Source organism: Erinaceus europaeus, chromosome 11, assembly GCF_950295315.1.
Source record: "Erinaceus europaeus chromosome 11, mEriEur2.1, whole genome shotgun sequence".
NCBI classification, from domain to species: domain Eukaryota; kingdom Metazoa; phylum Chordata; class Mammalia; order Eulipotyphla; family Erinaceidae; genus Erinaceus; species Erinaceus europaeus.
Window position 1 is genome coordinate 5,642,118 of NC_080172.1, and position 27,225 is coordinate 5,669,342.

Genomic DNA, 27,225 nt, shown 5'->3' on the forward strand with positions numbered 1-27,225 from the left:
GCTAGAACCCTGTCATCACATATTTTTAGAAACCAATATTAAGCCACTAATAAAATTTTTAAAAAGAAGAAAGTATGGCTATTTAACTAAATAGCCAGTTTTTCGCTAGAACCCTGATGACAGCTGTCAGAGTCTGCTTGAGCTAACATCAGTGTGACAACCTCAGAGAAGGTTGCCATGATGCTCATTCATTCATGGGTACTGGAAATACGGGGCCCAGTGATGGCACACCTGGTTGAGCACACATGTTACAATGCACAAGGAACCAGGTTTGAGCCACCAGTCCCTGCTTGCAGGTGGAAAGTTTTTTCAAGTGGTGAAGCAGTCCTGCAGTTGTCTGTCTTTCTTCCTCCCTATCTCCCTCTTCCCTCTCTGACTGTCTCTTTCTGGCTGTCTCTTTCCAACAGATAAACAATGATAATAAAAAAATAAAAACAGATCTGGGAATACTTTTCACTTGTAGAAAGGAACTTGGTCTGGCAGTCTGGTCCTTGCAGCAACGAGCTCTACGAACCACTTTGACCTTGGTTCAGTCAGGCTTCCTCCCCACTAACCTGGCCAAAACTTTGCAGCCATTCTAAATCCCACCACCACAGAGACCAGGCCATCTCGGGCCAGTGGTTGTCACGTGCAGTTGAAATCTCTCTGAGTCAGAAGTTGCCTTAACAACTATTTAACAATTGGTTTGTTTGATGAATGGGGGGTCAGGAGGAGAGCCAGAGCATCTGTCACTCAGGCACACGCATTGCCAAGGGTCAGATTCAGGCCCCTGTTCTGAAGAAGCCAAGACCTTCTCCCCTGTGCCACCTCCTGGGTCCTATTAACAATTGCTTGGAAAGAGGCTGAATTAGTGCTTCTGTGCAGGGGAGGCTCTATGCAGGAGTCCCAGTGGCAGAATCCAGCTGCTTCTCTGCTCACGTTGGCAGTTCCGCTCTGACCCCCAACTGTTCCTGCTACTCAGGCAAATAAAAAAAAAAAAAATCTCTGTATGAGGCCAGTGAGTCACTCATCCAGAAGAGTGCATGCCTTAGCCAGTGGGTTCCAGCCCTACTACCACTTAGAAGTGGTGCTGTAGTATCTATCTCTCCTCTCCTCCTCTCCTCACTTCTCAGTCTCTCTCTCTCTCTCTCTCTCCCTCCCTCCCTCCCTCCTCTCCCCTCTCTCCCTCACTCTTAGTGAAAGTTGACAGCCAGTAGGCTACTCAGTGCTGTCACGTATGAGACCCTGGCTTCATCCTCCCTTGCTATATTTATTTTAAAGCCCTGCATGACTTTGACTTGAACACGCTCCTCATAGGCTCAATGCTCCCTTTATCATTAAGCAGCTTATCAGATGACTTTTACCAACTCTTCAGTTCTATTCTTCAAGAGTGGCAAATATAATTTCCATCCTGTTCCATTTCCAGGAATATCTTAGCATTTCCCTCCCTCCTTCCCTCCCTTCCTACCTCCTTCCCTCCCTCCCTTCCTCTCTGCCTCCCTTCCTTCTTTCCTTCCATCCTTCCTTCCTTCCTTCCTCCCATCTTTCCTTCCTGGGTTATCTCTGGGTGCTGGCACTATGAATCCATTGCTCCTAGCAGCCATTTTTTTTTCCATTTTACTGGACAGGACAGAGAGAAATTGAGAGGGCAGGGAAGAGAGAGAGAGAGAGATAGACACCCGCAGACCTGCTTAGCCACTTGTGAAGCGTCCCCCCTGCAGATGCAGAGCGGGGGCTTGAATCCAGATCCTTGCACGGGTCCTTGTGCTTAGTACTATGTGTGCTTAACCAGGTGCACCACCAGCCGCCCCCCCCCCCCAGCATTTCTTATTAGCTGCTGTGATGCTTCCTAAGCTACATCTGCATCATGCAGTCCAGCGACTGCCCCTCCCTGCCACTGGCAGCAGGGCTGTCAACCCTCCCAGCGCCAGCACTGAGACCTGTTAGTACTTACTGCTAGAGATCACTGCTGCCTGCCACCCTGCTCAAGGAAGCTACAAGCCCCCAAGCTGCAGAGGCTACCATGACACCAAGCTGACTGCCCTGGGCAGACGACCTCACTGATGCATCCTGGAACCTCCCATCCCCAGAGCCCTGCCCCACTAGGGAAAGATGGAAACAGGCTGGGGGTGTGGATCCACCTGCCAACACCCATGTCCAGCGGAGAAGCAATGACAGAAGCCAGAACTCCCACCTTCTTTTGCTCCTCATAATGATCCTGGGTCCATACCCCCAGAGGGATAAAGTGTAGGAAAGCTTTCAAGAGAGGAGACGGAATACAGAGTTCTGGTGGTGGGAATTGTGTGGAAATGTACCCCTCTTATCCTAAGGTCTTGTCAATATTTCCGTTTTATAAATAATAAAAATGTTAAAAAAAAAAAAAAAAGGAGGGGAAGCTTCCAATGGAGGAAATGGGACATGGGACATGGGACTCTGGTGGTAGGAACTGTGTGGAATTGTACCCCTCTTATCCTAAAATCTGGTTAATCATTATTAAATCACTAATAATAAAATAAACAAATATAAATTTTTAAAAAGTTAACTACTGGCTAACATCTATCACAACAGGATGCCTTTTTAAAATTTCTTTATTGGGGAATTAATGTTTACATTTGAAGGTACATACAATAGTTTGTACATGCGTAACATTTCCCAGTTTTCCATATAACAATACAACCCCCACTAGGTCCTCTGTCATCAACAGGACGCTTTAAGAGAAAAGACTTGAGCTGGGGAACAGCTCACTTGGATGGTCCACTGCTTTGCCGTGGTCCCCACCAGACTGAAAGAAACTTCAGCTTATCTCTTCTTTCTTTATCTAAAAAAAGAAATCAAAAGACTACACTTCCTAGGGATCTTAGCTTCAGGAGTCATCTTGGACAAAGGCACACAGACTATCAAGGAGAAGAGATTCATGGCTGTGCTAAGTAAAGAGACCAAGATGGGCCAGAGAGAGAAGCCCAGATTCCAGCCCTTAAAACTCCAGTCTGGCTGCCAGGGTCCCAGCAGCCCCTCTGGAGTTGATCACTCTCAGCTTTCTAGTGCCTCCTGCAAGAAAGCCCGTCTGAGTGAGCACAGAGCCCTACTCACTGAATTCATTTACCAATGGACAGACAAGAGCTCCCTGCTAACCTGGACTTAAAAGTCTCCCTGTGAGGCAACCTTGACGTATTGGTAGAAAAAGCGACATGGGGGCGGGGGAAGGCAGGGGAGGGCAGGCAGTGGCACACCAGGTTAAGTGCACATAGTACAAAGTGCAAGGATCCCGGTTCGAGCCCCTGACTCCCCAACTTCGGGGGTGGGGAGGACACTTCACAAGTGGTGAAGCAGGTCTGCAGGGGTCTCTGTCTCTCTCACTCTCTATCTTCCCCTCCCCTCTAACTTCTCTCTGTCCTATCCAAAAAATCACGAAGATGGCTACAGGAACAGTGGATTCGTAGTGCAGGAACCGAGCCCCAGTGAGAGCGCTGGAGGATAGATGGATAGATAGATAGATAGATAGATAGATAGATAGATAGATAGATAGATACAGCATCAACAATTCACCTGTATTTCATACCTTCTATCCCAAAAGAAGAACTAGGGTCTTAACAAAATAAGACAAATTAGGCATAAGTACAAGTGGGACTACTGCCTATTAGAATCTCGTATGTCAAGGTTTCTAGTAAAAAAAAAAAAAAAAGACTATATATATATATATATATATATATATATATATATATAGCCTTCAGGGTTATTGCTGGAGCTCAGTGACAACCCTAGGAATCCACTGCTCCTGGTGGCCATCTTTTTTTCTATTTTATTGGACAGAGCAGAGAGAAATTGAGAGAGGAAGGGGAGATAGATAGATAGATAGACAGACAGACAGACAGACAGACCTGCAGACCTGTTTCACCTCTAATGAGGTGTCCCTCCTGAAGATGGGGAGCTGAGGGCTCGAACCCATATCCTTGCTCTTAAAACCAGGTGTGCCACTGTCAAGACTTAAATTATTTGCTAAACGAAGCAAACCCTGGTGTTCACTCTGACCTAAAACAAAATAATAAAAAGAAGTTTTCTTCCTATGATTTCAGTCTCAAGACCTGTGTTAAATCAAGCCCTCAATAGTGCTGGGGTGAGAGAGATTGTTTTCCAATTCACATCGGCCCCCAAAGGGCTTTCCAGTTGCTAAACTCAATCCACAGACATCCTCCAATCACATTTAGAGCTGCACCCCAGCCATTCAGCCTCGGTCTTTTGCACCGAACGTTTCTTTACATTTAAATCATCTCATTGTGCACGTCTGAACACCCGCACATACCTGAGATAACACAATGATCTCACAGTTAGTATTTGCAGCTTGCCCTCTCCACTAATCAGAAGGAAGAAGCTGTGAGTGGTCATGCCCTCCCAAACTAAATTATTTTGTATACGCAGCCCGAGAGACCATAACTACAATCTCCTGGTGTGACAGGAGCATGGAGACAGTGAATCAAAGTTGCCGCATTTGCAACCTCAGAAAAATAAGTTTTGGTTTTTCCTCCTTCCCAAACAGGTCATACATACATTCTTTATGGTGGAAGATATTTTAGTGGCTTAACATATTCGGCATCAGCCTCCCTCTATGAATCATTGTGCCAGGAGGAACAGGAAGAAGTGGGGAGATGGGGAGGGTGGGACCCTGGGAAGTCAGGGAGAGAGACAGAGCGGTGTGGATGCTCTTAGTTCCCTGCTGGCAAGCTATAGACCTGGATGGGATTTGTAATCTGCGATTCTACTGCTTCCTTTCGACAGGCTGTTCATGTGTTAACAATAGAAGAATGAGAACCAGAGCATCACTCTGGCATATGGGATACTGGGGATGGAACTGGGGTCCTCCTACTTCCTTTTATTTTAAAATTAGTTGGTTTATTTTATTTAATAGGACAGAGAAATTGAGAGGGAAAGGAGTTAGAGAGAGATGACTGCAGCACTGCTTCTCCGGTGGTGAAGCTTTCCCCCTGCAGGTAGAACCAGAGTCCTAACATGCTCTTAGCCAGGCTCACCACTGCCCAGTGCCAAAGAGAGTCAGAGCCCTGCTCAGCTCTGGTTTATGGTGTTGCTGGAGAGGTTGTGGGATCAAAGGAACCCTTCTGCACTGCTGGTGGGAATGTAAGTTGGTCCAGCCTCTGTGGAGAACAGTCTGGAGAACTCTCAGGCTAGAAATGGACCTACCCTATGATCCTGCAATTCCTCTCCTGGGGATATATCCTAAGGAACCCAACACACCCATCCAAAAAGATCTGTGTACACGTATGTTCTTAGCAGCACAATTTGTAATAGCCAAAACCTTGAACCTCGGGTCCTTACACTCGGTAATGTGTGTGCAAATTTACACAGAGAGAATACAAGCAAATGAGAAGATACGCTTACCTGTAATGGGGAGTGGGGGGATGAACAACAGCCTACATACCCATCTGTTAAGAAGTTTGAAGCTACTCCTTGTCTTCAGCAAGGGTGGAAACAGATAGGCTCACCCTATCCCAGTGGAAACAGAGCCAGTACAACCCACTGTAGAGAGCAGTCTGGTGCCATCCCCTACAAGAAAAATTCTCAGGAATGAAGCGAAAAATGAAATGGTTACAGACAATCTCTAAGCAGAACAAATGTTATTTCTTTTTAAAAAATATTTATTTATTTATTCCCTTTTGTTGCCCTTGTGGTTTTATTGTTGTAGTTATTATTCTTGTCATCATTGTTGGATAGGACAGAGAGAAATGGAGAGAGGAGAGGAAGACAGAGAAGGGGAGAGAAAGACACCTGCAGACCTGCTTCACCACTTGTGAATCGACTCCCCTGCAGGTGGGGAGCCAGGCGCTCGAACCGGGATCCTTATGCCAGTCCTTGCACTTAACCCACTGCGCTACAGCCTGACTCCCAGAACAAATGTTATTTCTATGTGAAAGTATAATAGTAAGTGGAAGAAATATTTCCTCAAGGGAGCGGGGCATTGATGCACCAGGTTAAGCACACATAGTATGAAGCGCAAGGACCAGTTCAAGGATCTGGGTTCGAGTCCCCCACTCCCCACCTGCAGGGGCATCCATCACCTTACAAGTGGTAAAGCAGGTCTGTAGGTGTCTACCTTTCTCTCTCTCTCTCTCCCTATCTCCCCTTCCTCTCTCAATTTTTCTCTGTCCTAGCCAATAAAATGGAAAAGATGGCTGCCAGAAGGAGTCGGTTTGTAATGCAATCACCAAGCCCCAGTGATAACCTTGGAGGCAAAAAAATAAAATAAATTGTATATAATCTTCAACAAAATGGCATATTACCCACAGTAAAATATCCAGCTTATACTGCTTGTGAGCAGAAAGACATCTGAGAAGTCCCCTGTCCGTGGGAAGGAAAGAAACCAGGGCATGGCTGAACCTCCTGGCCTTATCCCAAAGTCAGCCCGTGACTTTAGAGCAAGGACAATTGAGTTTCAAATGTTTGAATGGGGAAGTGGTTTGTTTTTTTTTCAATTTCCATTGCCATTCTCAACTCATAAAAATGTTTCTACTAGCTATTTGGTTTTTGTTTGTTTTAATGTTTTATTATCTATTAGCATTATTATGTTACCTTAATGTCTTATTATCTTTATTTATTTATTGGATAGAGACAGCCAGAAATTGAGAAGGAAGAGGGAGATAGAGAGGGAGAGAGACAGACACACCTGAAGACCTGCTTCACCACCCGAAGTTTTCCCCCTGAAGGTGGGGACTGGGGACTTGAACCTGGGCCCTTAAGCATTGTAACAAGTGCACCCAACCAGGTTTGTTTCCACCCAGACCCTCCACTAGATCTTTGTAAACAAGAGATACATGTGTTTGGTAGCTGAGGAGGGTGACAGTTACTGAGATGTTCTGGATTGAGACAGGCAGTGGAGTTTCCTAACCAGCCTATAAAGAGGGAGATGCCTCTCTTTTTCAGGAAGAGAGAGCACCACCAGGAGGATCTCAGAACCAAGTACAGCTGTTCCAACGGAGCCTCATTTCTGCTAACCTCTATGAGGGTGAGGGAGGTGGCTGCACTTGGGTTAAATACACATAGTACTTGCAAGCATCTGGGTTCAAGCCCCCACTCCCATCTGCATGGGGGAATGCTTCCTGAGTAGTGAAGCAGGTCTGCAGGTCTCTCTCTCTCTCTCTCTCTCTCTCTCTCTCTCTCTCTCCCTCTCTATCTCTTCCTCACCTCTGTCCTATCAAATACAAATAAAATAAAAAAAGAACCTCTATAATTGGGGCACCAGGTAGAGCGTCAGCAGTAGTTAAAATCAAGTGGTCTTTGTAGAATTCTTAGCTGCTAAACTGGCACCGGTGGACAGCAGAACCTTGGGAAGTAGCCAGTGTCCATGCCTTTTCCATTAAGCACAGCCACGCTGACTGAAGTCTGATGACGTGTGTGCGGGATGGTTCCAGAGTCTGGTATGTCAGGATGAATGAGACGCCACCTGTGACCTCGGGAATGAGCTGGTGGCACAGACAGACCTGAAGTCCACTGACAGTCGTACGGATGGGATGACAGAAGAAAAAAATTTCCCTTAATAAGGGAAAATAACAAAGAAGAAAATAAAAGACTTGCAGTAGGTTACCATGTTACAAAATGCTTTCACATGAATAGACTGGGCTGTGGGAACAGCCATGGCACATTTTTGTATAGGAAAACATCAAAAACTATGTCGTGACTTTACTGACAAGTCAATACTTATGTAGCAGAATTACTGACTATAGGGGAACCATTTGAAGTCGGGAACCTTGCTGTCGTCACTTGGTCAAGCACACAAACAGTGCGATCAGTTTCCACATTTACCTAAACATTTGTGTCTATCTTTTTCTCCTTCTCCTTCTTCTTTTCTCTAGATCAAGTATTGAGCCTCTGTTTATTTTATTCTCTCCCCCCCCACACACACTTTTACCCAGACTCATCTTGGGCACTTAAGAACCATCTTTAAGGTATTGGGTTGAATTATATTATCTGTAAAGCAAGTTGGCACATTTGTTGGCCAAAAATTATCAGTAGAAAAAAGGAGGCAGCATATCCAGTGGAGAAGCAGTTACAGAAGCCAGAACTCCTACCTTCTGCACCCCCAAAACAACCTTGGTCCACACTCCCAGTGGGGGAGAAGTGACAGGAGGAAGAGGACTCTGCACTCCAGCTCCATCAGCACCCAGAGAGAGAAGGAAAAGGAGAGGGGAAGAGAAGATTGGACCAGGAAGAAAAGGGGGGAAGTTATGTATAAATAATTTTATAAATAAAGACAGATAGTTGAAGAGATGATGGTTGGTCCATGTCTACAACCCTGGGGGAAACGTGGTGGCTTGCAGTGGGGAGACTGAAGATTCAGAACTCTGGTGGTGGGAATGGTGTGGATTTAAACCCCTGTTAACATGTAATTTTATAAAATACAATATAATATAAAATGAAAGAAGGGTTCAGGAGGCATGGGCAGATAGTGGTGCACCTGGTTAAGCGCTCATGTTACTGTGCATACGGACGTGGGTTCAAGCCCCTGGTCCCCCACCTGCAGAGGGAAAGCTTCACAATGGTGAAGCAGGGCTGCAGGTGTCTCTGTCTCTCTCTCCCTCTTAATCTTCCCCTCCACTCTCCATTTCTCACTGTCTCTATCCAATAGTAAATAAATAAAAATAATACCAAAAAAAGGAGGCCAGGCTCATATTACCAAGTGCAAGGACCCAAGGCTCAAGTCCCCACTTTCCATCTGCATGGGGTCACTTCACAAGCAGTGAAGCAGGCCTGCATGTGTCTGTCTTTCTCTGTCTTTCTGCTCATCTTCTCTCAATTTCCCTCTGGTCCATTTAATAAAAATTAGGAAGAAAAAAAAAAAGGAAAAAATGGCCACCAGAAGTGGTGAATTCAGAATGTTGGTACAACAACACTAGTGGCAATAAAAGAGAGAGAGAGAGAGAGAGAGAGAGAGAGAGAGAAGAGAGAAAGAAGAGAGAAAGAGAGAAAAGAAAGAGAGAGAGAGAAGAAGAAGAAGAAGAAGAAGAAGAGAGGAAGAGAGAAAAGAAAGAGAGCGAGAGAGGGAGGGAGAGAGAGAAAGGAAGGGAGGAAGGAAGGGAGGAAGAATGCAGAGTCTGCAAATAGCCATCGTCTTACCATGTGAGTAGCACATTTTAGCCCCACGTCAATGTCACTGCTGGTGATCAGGGCAGGTCACGGGTGAACACACAAACTCTCTGTCCAGTTCTTGCCTTCCTCTTCCCGCTGCACGCGGAAGCTCCTCAGCCCCTCCTTCTTCATCTTCCCTAGTCCATGCCTTGGCTCGAGTCCATTTTCAGGTCTGAGTAGCCCTGAACAACCTATATAGTCAGAGGCTCCCTTAGAAATCAAGTTCAAGGAGTCGGGCGGTGGCGCAGCAGGTTAAGCGCACGTGGCGCAAAGCGCAAGGACGGGCATTAGGATCCCAGTTTGAGCCCCCGGCTTCCCACCTGCAGGGGAGTCGCTTCACAGGCGGTGAAGCAGGTCTGCAGGTGTCTATTTTTCTCTCCCCCTCTCTGTCTTCCCCTCCTCTCTCCATTTCTCTCTGTCCTGTCCAACAACGATGACAACAATAACTGCAATAATAAAACAAGGGCAACAAAAGGGAATAAATATTTTTTTAAAAATTCACTTCAGTGAGACTCAGGTGATACTGTTCCCCTGTCTTATGATTCCTGGACTGTGTCCCTGGATCAAGTGTCATGGGGCGAGGAAATTAACACTGTCCAGGTCCCTGGCCACGCCTGGCACAAGTCATTGCTTTTTTCAGTTCTGGGCTCAAAGATTCTTTGGAAACCCACAAAAGCTCTTTGCTTCATTATGAATAATTTCTGATTTCATGGTTGTCCCCATGAGAACTCAGCTTCCATTTCTTGATGGGTTGCTGGCGCCACTATTAGCTATTAAAAAAAAAAAAAAAAACTACCCTCCCCCTGAATTTGAAAACATTTTCTGGGAGATCCTTCCCTTCACCCAACCAGAGTCCTCTGAAAATATTAGCTTCTCAGGCCCCTCCTTCCTAGTCTAGACTGTCAAATGTGTGGATACTATGGAAACTTTTTGGAATTGCCTCTCGTTCTCTGCTCTCAGAAGAAGGATGCAGTGAGCAATTCCATACTGTTTTCAGAGAGGCTGTAGCCCATGACTAAGGAAGGCATCTTTAATGAGACAGAGAAGAATCCCCAGCACTACCACCTCCCCCAGGCTGTCGTTTGACAGCTTTGCTCTAGTCTCTCTACCTCTCCTACCCACCCTTCCCTGCACCTCACAGAGGAAAGTGTTTCTGGTCCCACATTTCTCAAGTTCTTTCCATGATTCATGCCCCACCACCTTTCAGGCCATTGAGTTTGTAGAATGCCATGGAAAACTGGAACTTGAAAAGGACTTTCAGTTGGCACCCCCTCGATTTTTCCGGGCAGTGTGTGTCTTGGAAGAAATGGTACCATGGGTTAGCCTGCAGTACTTCTATGGAAGAAATTTCAGTCAAAATGCCCTCTCTGCCTTCCCCAGGCATGGCTGTGTGATCTGTTGTGGAGTCAAGGAGACAGTGAGTACTACTATGAGTGACACTAGAGTAGAGGCACTTATTGGTCTGCATGAATTTAAGAAGCACCTGTTCCCCCTACCACCTGACATGACTATTGATTGAACAGAAAATTGATGCTGTTCTACTTCCTGGTTTTTCTCAAGCCTACTTCTCTGGTCTTCCCTTCAATTGTGTGAGCTGTTGGATAACCTCGTAATAATAGTTGTTTCCCAAGGGTCCTGTGCGGGCAAGGACCTTCCCAGCCCATTCTATTTTCGTTCTGTAAACTCAGAAGAGAGGAGATACAGAGAGAAGAGGACAGGAAGGAGGAAACTTCAGAGTACTGCTCCACCATCCATGGAGCAGGAGACAGAACTCAGGACCCCGTGCATGGAAGGAATGTGCTCTACCCACTCAGCAACCTCCACGCTTTCTTCCACCTTTCTTTCTTCTTTCCTCCTTTGCTTAAGTTTGATAATGCCTTTTTTTTTTTTTTCTAATATCTTGCAACCAAATCCTAGCATCTTGACAAAGGATTTACCTGATTCAGTCTGATGCTACCCCTCAGCATACCATCCCTTTTCACCTAGGCGGTGCTAGACTCTGTCTGCTAAGGATTTCCTTCCTCGTCTTCTCTTTCACATACTCTTTTGTGACCCAGGCGCTGAATTCTTGCTGAACGAATTCTCTTTTCTCCTTCTCTTCTCCCGATGAATGGTTTCTCCCCACTCCCATGCTCCTAGAGCAATCTGCTAACACGTCCACTGTGCTGCCGCTCCCATTCTTTGCAGAACGGTAAGTCTTTTTTTTTTTTTTTAATGTTTTTTATTATCTTTATTTACTAGACAGAGACAGCCAGAAATCAAGAGGGAAGGGGGGTGATAGAGAAGGAGAGAGACAGAGAGACACCTGCAGCCCTGCTTCACGACTCGCGAAGCTTTCCCCCTGCAGGTGGGGACTGGGGGCTCAAACCCGGGTCCTTGAGCCCTGTGATGTGTGCGCTCAACCAGGTGCGCCACCACCCAGCCCCAGAATGATTCGTCTTTTGGCATAGACTCTCTTTCCCTCTTCTTTCTCCCTCACTGGTTTATAAGTCCCTCCAGGGAAGGAACTGTGCCTTATTATTTCTGTACCCACATCTAGATACTCAAGCAGATAATGCTCAATAAGAATGTGTTGAGGGCCTGGCAAGATAGCTCATCTGGAAAGTTGCCTGCTTTGCCACGCACAGTACCCTTTCTGGCCCCCTGCACATCCTGTGTGAATACTACATCCTGGGGGTGTCTTAGTCGTGTAGCATCTTCATCTCTTTCCCTACCTGAGTAGAGAAAGTGGCAGAGCCCCAGTGGGAAAATAAATTAAATAAAATAAAATAGGAAAAGAAAAGGAATGTGATATTTGTTTGAGAGTTTCTTGATTTCAGAACAACGAGAATATTAACAACACTGGGTACTAGTTCTAACAGTCTCTTTTCCTGCCCCCAATAGATTTTTCTCATTTTCTACCAAACGTTATTATTCTCTAGCCCCTAACTTTCTTCCACTCTTATTTACACATCACCCTGGCTCAGTCTGTTGGGATCACAGCAATTTGCTACACTGTTTCTTATGCATTATTGTCGATACATTATATTCACCAATCTGAATTCATTTTTTTAACTGCATCATTTTTTATTTCAATTTTTCATTTTTTAAAATTTCATTAGTGATTGACAAAATTACAAGATAACAGGGGTATAACTCCTCACCGTTCCTCACCACCAGAGCTCTTCATCCCCACTCCCTCCACTGGAAGCTACAGCAGTTCTCATAAGGTCACAAATATAGGCTGCCTATTATTTCTTTCTACAAATGCCTGTCTCTATTTGCATCTATTTGCCCATTTGTTTTCCCTGGTCCCATCTTCTCTTCCATTCCAAGTGATACACACACCCATTACTACATCCAAATGTCCCTCCCTTTTTCCTCGTCTCTCTCTGGGTCTTGATGGAGTTGGAGTTCATGACCCTCTGGTCATCTTCCTCCTATCATTTCTCCCCAACTGGGAGGATGGACCAAAATATTTTATGGGGTGCAGAAGGTGGAAGGTCTGACTTCTGTAATTGCTTCTCCACTGAACATGGGCGTTGGCAGGTGGATCCATACTCCCAGCCTGTTTCTGTCTTTCCCTGGAGGGGCAGGGCTCTGGAGCGATGGGGCTTCAGGACACATTGGTGAGGCTGTCTGTTCAGCAAAGTCAGGATGAAATCATGTTAGCATATACAACTTGGTGGTTGAAAGGCAGCGAGGTATAAATCAAAATGATTAATGAAGTAGGAAAAGAGCATATGAGAATAGGGATCTTGGAAAGAAGTGTAGAAGCCCATTTTAAGTATGTTCCTAGGGGCCTATGATTATTTTTGCTTGAGTTTGATAGTGAAGATGGAGGTAGACAAAAGTATTGTCTGAGAAGATTTGAGAAAAGAGCTAGAAAGTTGGATTAGGGCACAGAGTATCTCCCAATCTTGGAAGCAAATATATGAATAAAATTAATTGTGAACCCCATCAATCTGACCGGCCCATATACATACATATACATATACATATACATAATCACATTTAGCGCAAGAGCCCGTGTAACCTGGGAGTCTGAGCTCGCAGTCCATGGTCACAGCTGGGAACATTCTAGGCTGCCCTCACTTCAGGACACATCTTCCTCGAGTGGCAGAGTAGGGTGACCCAGCCTCCCTTTGCAGAGTAGGACAGTCCCTACCATTGCTGAGCTGAATTCTTGAGTCCTTTCTCTGCTAGAGCTATGACCACCCCCCACCAATGTAGTGTTTATACCTTTTACAAATATTTATCCTACATACAGCTAGGCCACAGAACCTGAAAGAGGCCTGATAATTCAGCAAATACATAAAATGTGAATGTTTCTAACTGGTGTAGCAGACATTGCTATATAGCCAGACTTCAACCCCTCGTCTAAAAGGGGATTTAGGGGGCTGACAAGGCTCTTGGTGCCCCAGTCAAGGAAGTTCTTAGTGAGGTGGAACACAGGAGGTCTATGGAGACCACCTTCCGGATGTGGGCAAGAAATGTCTCTCTCGTCTTCACATGGTCTTGACTTCTCCATGCAGCTTTGGAAGGAAACTAACAATGAGCATCTCAGCTTCACCGGACACCTGTCAGCCTACCTGCTTTTTGTCCACTGGTCTAACACTCCCTGTACCCTAACTGCCGACAACGCACTAAGTCTATATGTTTTCAGATTTCATGTGAATGATGTGTTGTGCTACTGTCATATGCATTATTTACAATTGCCAAAAGTTGGAGGCAACTTAACTGCCCATCAATAGATGACTAGCTAAAGAAGTTATGGGATATATATTTCATAGACTATTACTCTGCAATAAAAAAGATGATATTGTGTCCTCTGGGGCAGAGTGAATGGGACTGGAGGTGAAGATTCTTAGCAAAATAAGTAAAGAGATGAATGACAACTACCAGATGGGTTCACTCGTATGTAGACTCTAGAGTACTGATACATGTAAACTTGAAAAGAAAAAAAAAAGCAAGACAACTGGTTCCTAGATCTGTGAGAACTCTAGTGGGTGGACGGGCAGTAGTGCACCTGGCTAAGCACACATAGCTCACTACATGGAAGGACTCAGTTTCAAGTCCCTGCTCCCCACCTGCACGGGGGGGGGGGGGGGAGTTGCTTCACAAGTCATGAAGCAGGTTTGCAGGTGTCTCCCTTTCTCTCTCCCTCTCTATATTCCCTTCCACTCTCAATTTCTCTCTGTCCTATCTAATAAAATGGGAGGTGGGGAAAAGAAAAATGGCCCCCAGGAGCAGTGGATTCCGAGTGCTGCCCAGCCATAACCCTAGAGACAAAAGCCAAACAAATGGAACTTTGGTGGTTCTCTTTGAGAGGTGAGAGGGTAGGGAAATAGAACTTTGGTGGTGGGTGTGATGTGGAATTATACACGGATACACTGTAATCTTTTTTTAAAATTTTTTTTTTTTTAACCAGAGCACTGCTCAGCTCTGGCTTATGGTGGTGTGGGGGATTGAACCTGGGTCCTTGAAGCCTCAGGCAGGAAAGTCTCTTTGCATAACCATTATGCTATCTACCCCACCCTACACTGTAATCTTATAGCCTTGTAGCCTATGATTAATGACAAATAAATTATTTTTGAGTTTATCTATTATAATTTTGTAGTCTCCCTTCTTTCTGTGCATAGATGTTCACGAGAGTTATACCCTCTTGGTTAATTGATCCCCTGATCACAATATAATATCCATCCCTGTGTTTACTGCTTGATTGATCTTAAAGTTTGATTGTGTTGGGTGCAAGTATGACTGTCCTGTTTTCTTTGGAAGCTCACTATTTTGTACTGTGGTTTCATCTAAGCAGTATATGATTGGAATTTGGTTTCCCGATCCACCCATCATTTGATGGGTAAATTCAGTTCATGGACATTCAGTGAAATTACAGATTTAAGAGTCTACACTGACATTATTTTATATGTATTATGTAACTTCTTCATGGTTTACAAAAATAGGCAGCTGTAGTACGCTGACCTTATTCATGAAGCACTTTTAATTTGTATTTCTTTATTATTGGATAGAGACAGCGAGAAATTGAGAGGAGAAGGGGGACAGGGAGAAGGACAGAGAGACCCCTGCAGCTCTGCTTCACTGCTCATGAAGCTTTCCCCCCTGCAGGTGGGGATCATGAAGCACTTTCTGAAAAGCACTCAAACCAATAGAAAAATCTAAACAGGCAATGTACAGAAGATAATGTACAAATGACTAATACATACACAAGATGTCAATCTTCCAAGGCCAGAGAATTTGCAATGAAACTCACTCCCTGCCACAGCCCAGGAAAATCTTCATGGGCTTTCAGGATGAAGGAGGCGAACATGAAAATGAAACCAGTGACTAAAATGATTCAACCTGTCACTTCCTTACACTGAAATGAGACCAGTGACTAAAATGACTCAACCTGTCACTTCCTTATTTACACTGAAAGTAGCCAGAGCCCTCCTTGGCATTCTCTGATGCATATTAAAAAAAGAAAGAAAAAAAAGAAGTGGGGGATCATCTCCTATTCCGTGTAAGTTCAAGGAAGCTAAAGCAGAATCGGCTAAAATCACTGCTAAGGGACAGAGAACGTGTCTAGACCGTGCTTCCTGAAGGTTAAGTCACTTCTCTGTGAGAGGAGAGTGGGACACTAGGGTAACAGAGCAGAAGGAAAGAGACTTCCAAAGGCTTCTCTGCTTGGTCAGCTGTACTATGCTTCCTCTGCACACTGCAGATATCATACACTTGAAACGATTCAAGACTGAGGAGAGTTTATCATTAGCACGGCACCCCACTGCCCTGAAGTGTGATCAGCAGGGGACAGGTAGCTGCAGAGTTTGTGCAATGCTCCGTTTTTCCGTGGATTAAGTTTGCAGCTTGGGAACACACTGAGAACAGATGGTCCTCAATCAGGGTTTAACAAGAAAACCTGAGAGGAACTGAATTTCTGCCTGGACAAACTAACGGATGGAATGTGTGTACTGTCCACTGGACCACAGGGAGAACCCTGATTATGTTGACGCTAAAGCCAGGGAGGGACCCTATGGAGCAGGTGTTGAAAACACAGATCAGCTAAGACAACGTTCCGGCTATACTCACCCTTCCTGAATAAGTAGAAGTCTTCATTATTTCAAGTGTCCAGTAGCTCTTACCTGGACTAGAGAGCAGATGCTACAGGTCACACTTGCCTCAGGTACGTAAGATATGAGCATAGGTCACATGTATTTTACCCTAAGTGTCCCCAAACTCACCGCTGTGATGGTCCATGCCCAACCCCTTTCTGCAAGGTTACAACAGTGTCTATGAGGAAACTCATGGCTGGCCTGGGGTCCCAGTGCTGACTTTGGCCGGATTCTTAATTAGCTCACCTAGTCACACTTTCTTTTTTTTATTTTAAATTTTTAACTTATTTTATAAAAGGAAACATTAATAAAATCATAGGATAAGAGGGGCACAACTCCACACAATTCTCACTACCAGATCTCTGTATCCCATCCCCTCCTCTGATAGCTTTCCTATTCTTTATCCCTCTGGGAGCATGGACCCAGGGTCATTGTGGGATGCAGAAGGTGGAAGGTCTGGCTTCTGTAATTGCTTCCCTGCTGAACGTGGGCATTGACAGGTCGATCCATACTCCCAGCCTGCCTCTCTCTTTCCTAGTGGGGTGGGGTTCTGGGGAAGTGGTGACATCACCTCCCCAGACAATAACTTGGGTCCACCTGCATATCAGATTTCAGGCTCAGACAAAAAAAAAACCCAAAAATAGTATAGCTACAGGCCCTTTGAAATATAACTAAAATATGCCTACTAGCTATCTACAAAATGGAAGGACCCCCCCCCCCAACTCTTCATCTGCACTATTCCAGCCTTTAGGTCCATGATTATTCAACAATTTGTTTGGCTTTGTATGTTAACTCTCTTTTCAGCCACCAGGTTCCAGATGCCAGCAGGATGCCGACCAGACTTCCCTGGACAGACGACCCCACCAATGTGTCCTGGAGTCAACTGTTTCTAACACAAACAGCTTCTGTCTGATAGCAATTCAGTTGTCTGGGACAGGGGGATGGGAGGGCACATATCAGCCTCGACACTTATAATTTTTTCCCACTTTATGGAGGAAATGATGATTCACAGGGATGGTTGTCATGGGAGCACATTTTCATTAGCTCCCCAAACTGCTGTCCGCCTACCTCCCCTACCACCAAACTCACCTCTCTCTCGACCCTAAGACACTGAGTTCCTAAGCCCTCTCAAACCCCGCCCACCTCCCCACGTTTTATGTTCTTCGATCAGCTGGAGCAGGCCACAATTAATTCATTTTCTCCCGTCCTTTCACTTTCTTTGTTTCTCCCCCCCCCATTTTTTATTAGTGATTTAATCATGATTAACAAGATTGTAGGATAAGAGAGTTACAATGTCATACAGTTCCTTCCACCACAGCTCTGTGTCCCATCCCTTCCTTTGGGAGCTTCCCTATTCTTTATCCCTCTGGGAGTATGGACCAAAATTCTTTGGGGTGCAGAAGGTAGGAGGTCTGCCTTCTGTAATTGTTTCTCTGCTGGACATAGGTGTTGGCAGGTGGATCCACACCCCCAGACTGTTGCTATCTTTCCCTAGTGGGGCAGGGCTCTGGGGAAGGGAGGTCCCAGGACACCTTGGTGAGTGTATTCCTCTTCCTCCTTCTCCTCTTTCTGGTTTTTCTCTTAACATGGTTCTCTTCAGTCCATCCATTTTGTAACAAAAGAGGAGACCTCATCTTTTTCTTACAATTGAGTATTCCCCCGGCAACTATTTTCCAACAACTGTTTTTCTTTAGAACTGTTATTATTTTTTTTTTAAGCCTCTATTGCCCAAGCTGTGCTTCAGCTCTCATCAAAATGAGACTCTGAAATGCTTAACACAGTGCTAACCCTGCTCTAACCCTTGCAGAATGCTTGGGAGCCTTCATTATCTCAAATGTCAGAGTAATAGTCTCAAAGGGTGTCAAAGTGATAGCCCTGACCTGAATTAAGCGGGCACTTCCCCATGCCTGACTGGCTAAAAATTGGGTGTTGTGCAAATAAGTGCTGACCTTTTCTGTTACAAAGGCTACTCGCTCATACGCTCCAAACAAATCCCTTCACACTGAGTGCAACCGCTATGTCTATAGGAATCATCTCACTCAAGTAGGGGGTGCAAGCACTCAGAAACACCTTCCCAGGAGCACTGCAGCCAGTGGTCTCCAGGACTGGAGGGTGAGCCTTTCACGGACCCTGTGTCTCTCTTACTACATGTGCCCAAGAAATTCCTCTACAAGTTTTTGTTGGTTTGTTGTCTCACTGAATAATAAAACCAACCTCTGCAGTTTCTGCCCGGAGTCTTTTGCTCAGTTATGGATCAGGTTTAGCTGATACCTTACGCTCAAGAAATCACAGCACTGGGCCAGCAAAATAGATAGTGAATCTGGTCTTCCAAGTTCTGACTATGAGTGAAATCATTCCATATTCATTCTTCTCTTTCTGGCTTATCCCACCCATCATGATTTCTTCAAGCTCTGTTCAAGATAGGTGTGTGGGAGGTGGGGGGAGGGTGTCAGGGAGGAGAACCAGGAGAGAGGAGAGACCATCACAGTTTGGAGTTTCCCCTGTTCTGCCTGCCCTCCCTTCTGGTGCAAGGGGTCCACAGGGAGCCTTTTGGAGGCATAGCAAGACGAAGCAAGCACCTCCCAGGTGAGTTATCTTTCGGTGAGTTATCTTTCGGCCCCGAATATTTTTTCTTTTGAAAACAAATTGTAAACGCTTGCTTTTATAGTGTCTATATAAGTGTTTACATCAAATTCAGCGAACACCGAAAAAAAAATTTATTTTTGCAATGTTGTTTTTATCCCTTATCCCTAGATGCAAGTATTGATTAAGTGTCACAGCAGAACTTGTGTCACTAGTGAGCTCAGAGTGCTTTCTGAAAACGTGTGCTCTCCCATGCCTAGGATCCCCGCCTGAATGGTAGGAAGGGCTCAGCATCAGGCGCCCTGGCCTATGGTTCTAATGCTGCAATGTGCTGGCTTCAGACCTCTGGGAAGCAGAAAGTGAGTGCACTGTACCTTTAAGATCCGTCCATGGCCACCAGCCTGTGACTTATGCTTTTATGGCCAGCAGGTCAGAGACAGAGATGAAGTCTTTCCATAGCTCCTTGGTCTGGTGAAAATACAGTGAGAACAGTCCAGACACTTTACTGAGATCTCATTAGTTTTATGGCTTTTCCACCAAGTCCACTGTTTTTTGTAGTTGGCCTGGGTTTGGAGGACACAGACTGGGCTTTTATTTCCACAAATAAAATAGGACAATAAGAAACAGAAGTCATGGGAGCCAAAAACCTTGAAATTCTATAAGTTATAGCTCCTGCTAGGACTGGGATTTGATGAAACGGTATCACTTTAATCAATCACTGGGGTTTCTCTTTCTCCTGAATCTTGTCTTATCATTGCTCCAAGTAGTTAGAAGGATATGCTTTAGAAATAAGCCTTCTCTCTAGCTTTTTAAATTCTTTTTAAAATTAACTTTATTTATTGGATAGAGATAGCCAGAAATCGAGAGGGTAAGGGGAGATAAAGAGGGAGAGAGACACCTATAGAACCATTTCAACATTGGCAAAGCTTTCCCCCTGCAGGTGGAGACCTGGGACTTGAACCTGGGTCCTTGTGCCCTGTAAACGTGTGTATTCAACTAGGTAACTAGGTGTGCCCCGACCTGGTCCCCCTTCTCCCTAATTCTTCTTCCTTTTTTCAGCTTCATTGTGGTATAGTTGTCAAATAAATTGTAATAGATTCTAAATATACAAAGTGATGCTTTGATATACGTGTGTGCATATATACACATACATATTCACACTCAATACACATCTTATTAAAGCATTCCTCTAGTCAAACTAATCAAGAGATATGCATATATGTGGTTTTGAAAGTGAGAGAACACTTCAGTTCTCAGAAAACTTCAAGAAAACATTATTCTCAACTGTAGTTCCCATTAGTATCTGCCTGTGTATTTGTCTTATTTTCTTTTTTTCATTTTTATATTTATTTATTTTCTCTTTTGCTGCCCTTATTTTTTATTGCTGCAGTTATTATAGTTGTTGTTGATGCCATCATTGTTGAGTAGGACAGAGAGAAATGGAGAGAGGCGGGGAAGACAGAGAGGGGGAGAGAAAGACAGACACCTGCAGACCTGCTTCACCGCCTGTGAAGCGACTCCCCTGCAGGTGGGGAGCCGGGGGCTCGAACTGAGATCCTAACGCCGGTCCTTGTGCTTTGTGCCACCTGCACTTAACCCGCTGCGCCACCGCCCAACCCCCTCTACCTTATTTTCTATGTTCTATTTGCTTGTGTCTCATCATTGACAAAATAAGTGCAATGCAATACTAGTAAAATAGAGTGTGTGTGGGGGGGGGCTGGTGATGGCATTCTCAGTATGCATAAGGACCTGGATTCAACCCCTTCCACCCACCCACCCCCACCCCCGCAAACACACACACCTGCAAGAGGCGAGGAGAAACAGTGCCGCGGAGAAACAGTGCCGCAGGTGTGTCTGTCTTTCTCTCCTCTGATTCCGTCTCTATAAGAAAAAAAAAACAGCACTGATAATAAGGAAATTAAAGCAGCGTTTGCAGTTGAATCTATATCAAAGTCAATCAACAGAGTAGATAGAACTATGTAAGAAGTAATGCACTGTTACCATGTGCAAACACCCAGGTTCAAGCCCCTGCTTCCCACCTGCAGGAAGAAAGTTTCACAAGCAGTGAAGCAAGACTGCAGGTGTCTCTATCTCTCTGGCTCCTCCTCCCTCTCAATTTATCTCTGTCCTATCAAATAAAGAAAGAAGCGATGGAGGTGGGGGAAGGGTGGTTGCCAGGAGCTGCGGATTCATCATGCAGGCACAGAGTCCCAGTGATAACCCTGGTGGTAATAAAAAATAATAATGAAAAATAATGTATTATAAGGACCCAAGTTCAAGCCCTCTGTTCCCACCTGTAGTCATGAAGCATTGCTACAGGTGTCTCTCTCTCTCTCTCTCTCTCTCCCTCCCTATTTCTCCCTTTCCTTCTTAATATTGTTCTGTCTCTATACAGAATAAATAGATAAATAAATAAATAATTTTCTTCTTTAATTTTAATCTTTTATTTATTTATTATTGGATAGAGATGGAGAGAAATTGAGAGGGAAGGAGGAGGTAGAGAAGGAAAGAGACAAAGACATCCCCACAGCCCTGCTTCAGCGCTCATGAAGCTTTCCCCCCTCCAGGTGGGACCAGAGGCTTGAACCCGGGCCCTTGTGCACTGTAATGTGTGCACTTAACCAGCCAGGTGCACTGCCACCTGGCCCCAATAAATAATATTTTTTTACAAGTACCACACCCAGAATATTATGAGAGCCCATGAAGATAAAAGATTTAATGTAATTCTAGTTCAATAACACTAAAAATAGGTAAGCTGTGTAGGATTTTTTTTTTCAATCTTTGTAGTACATTGTAAAACTGAGAGAGGAAACTCTTTGAGATTAACATAGCATGGACAAGAGGGAGGGAGTCGCGGAATGAGACTTCCATGGAGAGGAAAGAGCATGGGGGGGGGTGTTCAAATGCTGGTGAGTTCTGTTTCTTCTTTTGATTTTGAAGGTGAAAGACTTCTGGGTATCAGCCTAAAGCGATACCACCTCAACTATTAGGTTTCTGTGTGGTTCCAAGCCTGCTGGGAGGAAGCCATCATTTGACAAGCCAAGCTATTTCTACCTGAGCACTGCTATGTGTGACAGAGAGCAATGTCACCATTTTCACCTCTAGTCCCAACACCCCCAGAGAAATTGTGACCCAGTGTGTAGGTGATGAGTGAAGAATAAATAAATAAATAGATAAATAAATAAATAATCATTTGTTCAGGACACCTCACAAAAGCTACTCTTGAGCATTTGGTTATTCTCTCTCTCTTTTCTCAGCTAGCTTACTTTAAGCATTCAAATGCAAAAATACCCAATGGGGGTCTGACACCCTCTGGGTGTACTCTGTCCTTTCCCTAACGAAGGGGATTAGAGGCTGAGCATAATTAAGTGCACATATCACCAAGCACAAGGACCCAGGTTCAAGTCTCCTGTTCACCTGCGCCAGGTGGGTGGGGTGGGGGGCGCTTCATGAGCAGTGAAGCAGGTCTGCAGGTGTCTTTCTCTCCCTCTATCTCCCCTCCCCTCTCCATTTCTCTCTGTCCAGTCAAATAAAAATAAGAGAGAGAGAGAGAGAGAAGTTGAGAGAGTCTCACCAGCTAGCTGTGAGCTATTTGGGGGAAGGCAGAATAAGAATATATTCTTCTTCTTCTTTCAGCCACCAGGTTCCAGGGGCTACCATGATGCCAACCAGACTTCCCTGGGCAGACGACTCCACCAATGTGTCCAGGAGCCCCGCTTCCCCAGAGTCCCGCCCCAGTAGGGAAACCTGCATATATGAACACGGCCACCCTATGTCCCTGTCTGTCTAGCTGGCCAACCTCAATATAATTTTTAGAAAAGCAACCGTAACAGAAGCCACTTCCATTTATCTGATCCTTATACAGTTGGTACTCTGCTAGATATTTCACTACTGTGCCTATAAACCAACGAGGGAAAAGTAAGCATAGAACCTACCGAAGAATTTGATATCTGAGCAGAAAGAAACTTCGAACTGAGTCCAGGTTCCCTTGTGGAAACAACACATCTGATTCCATCCCAGTACCCAGATTAAAGTACAGATGTGGGGCTTACAGGTTCTTGTGAAAGGTCTTTAACCACTCATCCTTCATCTATTTAATCACACCCACCTCTCCAAATGTTCTCCACCTGATCGTGATAGAGCTGCCCCCTGAGAGTTTCCATGTGTAACTCATATTACCACTTGCATATTTCTTGTTCTTGTACCTCTCTGCTGGCCTTTTCTCTTCTCATTCCTTTCTCTTTCTCTTCCTTTCTTTTTCTTCCTCACTTTCTTGTTTTTCCCGTCTTCCTCTTTCTCCCTTCTATTTGTCTCTCTTTCTTTCTCTTTTTTTTTCTTTGTCAGGTTTTGAAATCTGTTCTTTGCACATGTGCTCTACCCACTGGACCAATTCCCAACCTTTGGGCTGTTTTTTTATTTGTTTGTTTTGTTTTGTTTTGTCTTGTCTTGTTCTGTTTTGTTTTGTTCCAGAGCACTGCTCAGCTCTGGTTTATGGTGATGGGAGATTGAACCTGAGACCTTAGAGCCTCAGGCATGAGTCTCTTTACATAATCATCATACTAGCTCACCCCATCATCCCTGAAACATGGCATGTAGCTCACTGACCTGCCAAAGCTCCCAGGTGGCGCTTAGCTAACAGTGACATCTAGTAGACCTTAGCTGATTAATCTTCGTTTCTCTGCTTCTTGTGGGGCCCCTCATGTTTCTCCTTACATCCAGACCTTTCCTTCTGACCGAAGGGGAAAGTACTCAGTCTTCTGTGTCCAGTTCTTTGGTGTGTTTCATCCAGGGTGTGCAGAGCAGCAGTGGGCAGATGCAAAGCGATAAGAGTTTCTCCCGAACTCTGGACCTGGGCGTTACAGCCCTCTTTCTTTACTTCTTCCTTTCTTTTTTGCCTCCAGGGTTATCACTGGGGCTTGGCGCCGGTACTTCAAATCCACTGCCCTGGTGGACTTTTTTTTGGTTAGGACTGAGAGAAATTGAGAGGGGAAGGGGAGATAGAGATGGGGCGGTGGGAAAAATAGATACCTGCAGACTTGCTTCACTGCTTGTGAAGTGTCCCCCCTACAGGTGGGAAGTGGGGGTTTGAACCTGGATCCTTGTGCTTAGTACTTTGTGCACTTACCATCGTGTGCCACCACCCTGCCCCTGTTCTGTTTCTCTACATAGTTCCCCTGATCCAGGGTATACAAATCAGTGTTTCAGCTTTTAGGTACTCAAGCACGTGCCTCTTTTTTGGGGTTCTTACATTGAGTTGACTGGACCAGGCTTCCTTCACAATTAAAGGGAAGTTTTGTTTTTGTTGTTGTTCTTTGACCAAAACGATGCTAAACTCTTGACTTCCTGTAGTGCTGGGGATTGAACCTGAAACCTTTGGTCGAAAATCTTCCTGTAGGAGGCCAGGCAGTGGTGCACCGGGTTAAGCGCACATAGTACTAAGCGCAAGGATTGCACAAGGATCTGAGTTTGAGTCCCCGGCTCCCCACCTGCATCAGGGACCCTTCACAAGTTGTGAAGCAGGTCTGCGGGTGTCTATATCTCTCTTCCTCTTCCTTTGTCTCCCTCTCCTCTCCCAATCTCTCTCTATCCTAGCCAGTAAAGTGGGAAAAATGGCTGCCAGGAGCAGTGGATTTGTAGTGCAGGCACTGAGCCCCAGCAATAAACCTGGAGTAAAAAAAAAGAAAAAAAGAAAAGAAAATCTTTCTACTTAAACACTATGCTGTTTTCCCAAACTGAAAGAGAATTTTTTTTCTTCCAGTGGCCCAGTCCTCCCGGTAGTTTAGTACACAGTCTGTTTGAACTTGTAGACCTCCGGGGCCAGGAGACTCAGCAATGAGGCTCCAGGGAGTGTGACAGTGTCCGTGTCTCAGGAGAGGAGTCAGGAGAGGCATGTATGTGATCTGGATGACATTTTGAACTGTTATGATGGTGTCTGCTCTGTCCTCTTCCTCAGTCTGCATTCAAGCAGATAACCGCTGATCCTCCTGGGAGAGTTTTAAGACTGGGCACCGACACAAAGATTTTTTTTTTTTTCCTGCTTAGCTTGGGAAACTAACGCCTAAGCCCTTCATTGAAAAGGATTCAATTTAAAAGGGAGAGGAAGAGATGGTCCTGAAGAAAAGGAGCCTTCTCCCCCCAGTGAGAAAGACATTCTGTTCAGCTGGGAAGGTGACAGCGGATTTGTAACCCCCCGGAGAAGGGAGTCAGCATGTTTCCAGGCTGATCTTCGCAGAAATCCCAGGGTGTGAGGACAGAGTGGGCCCTGCCCACAGGATCATTGGCACATCGGAAGGACTCCAGAAATACTGGCACAGAGTGGTCCAGGAGGTGGTGCAATGGATAAAGCATTAGACTCTCAAGCATGAGATCCCAAGTTCAATCCCAACAGCACATGTACCAGAGGGATGTCTTTTTTTTTTTCCTCCTCCTATCTTTCTCATTTATAAATAAATAAAAATTTAAAAAACAGGGAGTCAGGCGGTAGTGCAGTGGGTTAAGCACACGTGGTGTGAAGTGCAAGGACCAGCCTAAGGATCCTGGTTCGAGCCCCCAGCTGCCCGCCTGCAGGGGAGTCACTTCACAGGCGGTGAAGCAGGTGTGCAGGTGTCTGTCTTTCTCTCCCCCTCTCTATCTTCCCCTCCTCTCTCCATTTCTCTCTGTCCTATCCAACAACAATAATTACAACAATAAAAAACAACAAGGGCAACAAAAGGGAAAATAAATAAATTTAAAATTTAAAAAAGAAAGAAAGACTGGCACAGATAGTTGCTGGAACGGGGATCCCGAAAAGCTCTGAAGTTATGTACTGTCTGTTAAGAACAGCACACCATTTTTGTATTGTCTTTTCTGTCAGCCAGATGTGAGAACTGGGCCTTAGAGAGTGCACTGTTACAGAAAACAAAGAGAGGTTATTATTATGCCTCCGGTCTGCAGGCTGGGAGTGGCGCTCTCTCTCACCACTCTTGTCTTTCCCTCTCTTGTGTGAAGCCAGACAAGAAGAATGCCACCCTTAACCTCTGGCTATAACTTTTGGTGTGACATCCTGGACCCTGGACCAGGTATCCTGAGCCTGAATGCCTTCATATTCTGCCTTCTTTTTCATTTCAATAATTGTTCGGGGGGGGGGGGTATTCAGTGAAGATTGTTGAGTTTCTCCAGGACCTCTACTGCTTCAGAGGGATGTCACAAAAGCATCTTTAGAGAAGTTGAGTGCTTATACAACCTTGAAAACAAACATCCTTAAAGAAGAATGCTAACTAAATATTGTAGCACACTGTCTTTGCTGCCTTTTGACTGTGATGAATGGTATAGCTTTGCATTCAACCGACACCTAATCGTTACAATGACTCTGCTGAGAAACCTGGCCATGGGCCCAACCCCCCAAACTGTAAGAAGAAGCACAAATGAGCCCCAGGAGAATCTATTGCTCAGTCTAAGTGGGAGAGAGGGAGATGTTCCTGATTCTGAAAATATACCAAAATTCTGATTGAGATACCAGAGCCGATCCCCTGTGAGCCTCTCAGGAACATTCAAACTGTTGAAAACAAAGTGGGAAAAAGTGAGTGTGCTGCTGGCATCAGCGTCTAATTGCTTAATGAACATTACGTGGCCTGGATCTTGTGACGAATGTTTCTCTTGTTCAGCATATGTCCGCTGATGAAGAAAGGTTCTTTTTTGGGTCACAAAGTGGCCTTCAGAAGTTGGATGCTCTGAGAGATGACAAACAGGCCACATCTTTTTCTTCTTGCTCACAAGTCAAGTTCTGGCTGTTTCTTGACAGGTCATAAACACACATGAAATGTTAAACTTAGTGGGCTGTTAGCTGCTGTCCTTAAAGTTAAAGAACACTTAAAAAATAAGTTTTCTTTATGTCTACTTTTTTCCATATTCTCCACTCTGACATTCAAGTGCACTTTTTTTGAACTGACAATGAATAAACATTTGGAAACCAAATTCAGACAGCCCTTATGAATCCAAACTCTAAAAGAATTTGCAAAGAGAGCAGGGTATCATGGGAAAGTCTGTCTTGGCGTTGTGAGGGACAAGCATGAGGACTGCAGACTGCTGCGGTGTATGTCAGCTTACTGATGTCTTTATTACAAAGTGCTGACATTACACCCTTCTGGAAAGGCTCTCTTTTTTGTTGTTATTTTTTATTAGCAATTTAATAATGAGGAACAGGTTTGTAGAATAAGAGGAGTATGATTCCACACAATTCCCACCACCAAAGTTCTGTATTGCAATCCCTCCCTTGGCAGCTTCCCTAGTCTTTATCCCTCTGGGAGTATGAAACAAAATTCTTTACGGGGAGCAGAAGGTGGGAGTTCTGGCTTCTGTCATTGCTTCTCTGTTGGACATGGGTGTTGGCAGGTGGATGCACACCCCCAGCCTGTGTCTGTCTGTCCCTAGTGGGGCAGCACTCTGGGGAGGGGAGGCTCCAGGA

General features: G+C 45.0%; 1 protein-coding gene across 2 annotated transcripts in view; it reads right to left on the reverse strand.

Moving 5' to 3' along the window:
* Positions 1-19,271: 19,271 nt before the first annotated feature.
* MTX3 (metaxin 3) overlaps positions 19,272-27,225 on the reverse strand; it is a 37,838-nt gene continuing 29,884 nt past the window's right edge. Inside the window, exons 10-11 of one of the 2 annotated variants that reach the window (XR_009552450.1) lie at positions 20,584-20,663; positions 19,272-19,345 (exon numbers count right to left, since the gene is read on the reverse strand). The gene's annotated coding sequence lies outside the window, so the exon portion shown is untranslated. Of the gene's footprint in view, positions 19,346-20,583; positions 20,664-25,888; positions 26,555-27,225 lie in introns of those variants that run through there. The other variant, XR_009552449.1, reaches the window with a different exon arrangement.